We start from the raw sequence: 5000 nt of genomic DNA on the forward strand, positions 1-5000 counted from the left end.
CGCAGTCACTGAGGGACAGTCTTTCAGTGCATCTTGCTACGCAGAAACAAAACAAAAAAATTCTCGCAATCTGAGAGACCTACTTATGTGCTCTCTCTCTCCCTCTCTCTCTCTCTCTCTCTCTCTCTCTATCTGTCTCTCTCGTTCCCTCCCTCTCTCTCATTCTCTCTCTCTCTCTCTTTCAAAAACTTATAAGCTTCATCACCCTAAGAGTGCCCTGATAATGAAAACAAGGCATCCAGTCGCGAAAATGGGTCTGTTGCTCCCCTTGATATGATTGCTGGCTTCCCTGTGCCAAGGCCTCATATTTTTCAGGCAAATTGACTTCCATTATTGTGGAACAACTGTAGCATGGCTGATGCCTGCACATGGGAGGGCCGGCTGTAGAATGGATCGGTGATGCCACAGGGTTGATGCACACATAAATAAGTGAAAAGATGATGTGCTCTGTTATTTAATAGGTACCATTAGAAATAATGCCATTTTGCCACCAACTGCTGCTCGCTCATTTTCTTTATAATTATCCAATTTTGTAAATCAGCAGGTGTCCCTGGGAAAATTTATCGAAGGCGCCAATCCGCATATGATTTGCAACATTCTGGGGGGAACGGACGGAGGGGGGTTGAGAGGTGTGTGTGTGTGTGTGTCTGTGTGTCTGTGTGTGTGTGTGTGTGTGTGTGTGTGTGTGTGTGTGTGTGTGTGTGTGTGTGTGTGTGCATTGGTAGCAGTTGGTGGCAGACAGTGTTGACAGTTGTAATGTGTCTCTGAGCCCATGCTGTCGCTCCCCATCGCTAGAGCTGAGCGAAATCTGGACCGGTCACATGCTTTTACATCATTTGAGAGAAATGATGCTGATGTGTGTGTGTGTGTGTGTGTGTGTGTGTGTGTGTGTGTGTGTGTGTGTGTGTGTGTGTGTGTGTGTGTGCGTGCGTGTCAGTGTGTCCGGTGTGTGTGTGTGTGTGTGTGTGTGTGGTTGGTGTGTGTGTGTGTTTGTTCGTTTGTGTAGCTGTCTGCATTTGTGTGTTTTTGTGGACACATGCAGGTGTCCTAGGAAATTGGGCAGGAGGAGAGTGTTGTGAGAAACGGGGTGTCAGATACCTACTTCGAGAGTCTGATGCAAATGCTCCAATCACACCAGCTCATTGTCACACATACACAGGCTTGAAGAAAATCAAGGCAGATGCTATTGTGCCAGGTGCTCGTAAACTAACACCAGAATGACACGGTTGTCTGTGTGAACATGTGTTGGAAAAGGAATTCACTGACTATTTGGCCAAGCTGACAGACAACAACCAGGTTTCTCCACTAGTAGAGGTTGTGAAAGTAATCTATGGACTAATTAACTTTATCTTTTTCAATCTAGAGGGGCCCTTCTGGATTGTTTTTTTATACAGAGGTCGACAGTGTAGTCACCGTACTACTGAAACTATAGTAGTCTGCAGAGTTATTTAGTGTTTATTATTCATATTTAGATAGCCGTTGCTTAAAAAATTTGATTTCTATCCTGGCTAAATTGTGATAGATATTGGGGTGGATGAGGCCATTGTTACTATCCCAACTTGACAACGACAGTCCAGAGGCAAACATATTCGCCCTGAACATAACAAGGCTGAAGCTATGTAAATCAGGTGTGTTCAGTGTTTCCTCATGCCGTAAATGACGAACAGTGCAGCCTTATTAAAACATTATTAACATTTAGGTCAGGACCGGAAGTGTAATGCATTGCAAACACAACAAGGGGGTTAAGGATTTGGTTAAGGATTATAATGTTTGTTATACTATGTGAATATGTATGTATTAAAATGCACTATGAAGGCTTTATAATCCTTATAAAATGTGTATTTGAAACATGATACTGACCAGTCATCAAAACAGCTACACCAGAGTCTATCTGTAAACATCATACTACCTTGACTTATTTCCTGACAACTAAAGTTTCTTATGTTTCTTGGAAAATATAAGGATGAAGCACAACTCGTTTGGCATTCGGAGCCAGCAGCGTTTAGCGCGAGTTCATCATTACTGGCTCGTAGGTTCAGCTTTCTAAACAGCAACAACATCCTGATAAGATAATCACGGCTCTGAGAGACAGCTATGGGGAGCGCCGATAGTTCCACCCTGGCCATACAGAGAAAGGTGAATTGAGTTTCTATCTCTCTCTTTCCTCACAAGACATTTCAACTTCTGACATGCCAATTACTCAAGCCAAGTCAGGCGTGGACTTTGAAGGAGACATGAAAAAACAAAAAAAAAGATCTTTCGATGTCTCTCTCCTCTCACGCTCATGCTCTCGCTCCCCCTCTCTCCCCTTCTCGGTGTTTTTCCCCGTCCTTCCTTGTCAATTAAGCATCTTGTCATGGCTGGCAACATCCAACCCCAAGCCAAACCAAATTTGCCCAGAACACAAGTGTGACTTTTCAACCTCGGGCAGCTGTGGAATGGAGAATCAATTACGTGGGGTTGCAGGTGTAGAATTAGCAAGCAGCATCTGCACTTGGGGGAATTTGGCATAAGGTCACCTATAGGGGGCACCAGTAAGCAAGAGCAGTGTGCTCTGTACTGGTGATCCATACACTGACCCCATGGAAATCCTGATTCTGTGTGTGTGTGTGTGTGTGTGTGTGTGTGTGTGTGTGTGTGTGTGTGTGTGTGTGTGTGTGTGTGTGTGTGTGTGTGTGTGTGTGTGTGTGTGTGTGTGTGTGCGTGTGTGCATGTGTGTGTGCATTTTTGAGTATGAATGCTTTTACCTTGACAGAAGGTTGTTGACTTGTTAACAGTATAACGCCAACAATGAAGACTGATGTTTTTCACCGGGTCCGTTTGTATAAAGGGGTGTTGTTGTTGTGTTTGGTGTGTAATGACTGCGTGACACTTTGCTTTTCACACGGCAGCGGAAGTCATTCTCGTTCTAAAGCAGGGGCGGTTTGTTGCCCTGGCGACACAACACTCTTTTTATCATGCCAAGGAGTTGTCATGCTAATTCATTCCGTTCTCCTCATTAGGCGACCACAGGGCATGTAAAACATGTTTTTCATGGCAAAGCCCTCTGAAAGGAGCCAAGTCAAAATTCATGAACTGCTCCCCCTAAAGCCCCACACCCCCTCGCCCACACCATGCACACACACACACACACACACACACACACACACATACACACACACACTCACTCACACACACTCATCTCTCTCAATCTCCACAGGGACTTTGTGACTCATCTGAACTTTTCCCGAGGCCCCCGAAGAAGTCTTGCGGCTCTTCATCCATCAGCTTTTGCCTTGGACGAGGTAGGGGAGGGAGACTGTTGATGGCACCAAAGGTCACCCTGCACCCCACCCTCCCCCTCCTCTCCTCTCTTTTACAGTGGGCTTCCTGGCACCTCAGCAGATAACTGATGTCCCTCCGCTTGCTCAATGCCGCTGTTCCGTGCCCGTTGACAGCGGTGGCGGTTGACAGCAGGCAGGTTTTTTTTTCCGGCGATTCATTTTGCCACAAGTCACCTTGCCATAAAAGCCATCAAACAAGCTGCTGCCCCAAGACACCACGCGGGTGTCACCAAGCTTTTAATCATTGTCCGCGCGCACGGCGTGGCGTGTTTGTCTAATGCGGACTAATGTGCTTTTAAACGAACACCCCTCCACTTCTTGACCGTGCCCTCCTAGCGGTGCTGTGCATCACGTTGCAACTGAAATTACTTGGCCCATATTCGGAGCGCAACAATTTGACTTTTAAAGAAAGAGGAGAGACATTAATCTGGTCTGATTTAGTCTAACGGGTGCTGTAGTTGTTCCCGCGCCGCCCCAAGTCGAGTGAAAATTGCGGACAAGAGAATATTAATATTGCAGCATTGAGTTATGTTCGCAGATTAAAGTATTCCCTCTCTGAAGGATAAATCTGAGGAACTTAAGCATTATTACTTGTCTTTATCATGTTGTCGGCAGCAAGCGCCACTGTCTCAGGTTTTTGGGGGCTTGAGTTATGACCTCATCATCTCATCTTGTACAATAGGGAGAAATTAAATTAGCCGGAGTAATGAATCCTAGCCGCCATTTCTGTTCGAAGTCCTCTGCTGATTGCTCCCGAAGTCGTTGAGGAAACTAATCTCCTTCTGGAAGCTGTGCGGTGCTGCTCAAGCAGACGTGCCTCGCTCATGGAGGGAAAATGTGTGCTGAATGCTCCGCAATGGTGTGTGTGTGTGTGTGTGTGTGTGTGTGTGTGTGTGTGTGTGTGTGTGTGTGTGTGTGTGTGTGTGTGTGTGTGTGTGTGTGTGTGTGTGTGTGTGTGTGTGTGTGTGACGTGCTCTGTTACAAAGGTGAAACTATGGGGATGTTAAGAGGAGGGTGGAAAGGACATCAAGTTAGTTCTTTCTTCTATCCTTTCTTTCAATCTCTCTCTCTCACACACACACACACACACACACACAGAGAGACACACACACTCACACACGCACACACACACACACACAGCCTCTTTATCTCTTGTAGACTGTTGCCCCACCTTACTCACCCACTCCTTCATTCACTTCCTCTCTATCCTGTCTGCAGCCCTCCCCCACCCCCCCCCCCCCTAACACACACACACACACCTCCCCCTCTTTTCCCCTCCTTCTCTTCCTCATTCTTGTCTTTGGAAAGTGAGGATTGGTGATGATTTCAGGACCGCCAGCAGGGGTGCGAGGCAACAGGAAGCTCACACGGCGAATGCGATAGGCGAGCGCGGCAAATCGTTCCTGGAGGTAATTAATGACGCTCTTACTCCTAATTAAAAGCTCTTAGCTTTCCGTGGGTGAGGTGGAGGCAGCTGCTCCACCAGAGCTCTCATGGAGAAAGAGACAGAACGAGAGAGAGAGAAAGGGAGAAGGAGAGAACGAAAGCGGGTGAGCGAGGGGCATAAATTCAGCAACGGTATCACCACACAGCACCTGCCTCCATCCTCCTCATCATCCCCCCACCTGTGCCCCCCCACCCCACACCCCACACACCCACCACCCCACCACCACACCT

Source organism: Clupea harengus, chromosome 21 (genome assembly GCF_900700415.2).
Source record: "Clupea harengus chromosome 21, Ch_v2.0.2, whole genome shotgun sequence".
Classification (NCBI taxonomy): domain Eukaryota; kingdom Metazoa; phylum Chordata; class Actinopteri; order Clupeiformes; family Clupeidae; genus Clupea; species Clupea harengus.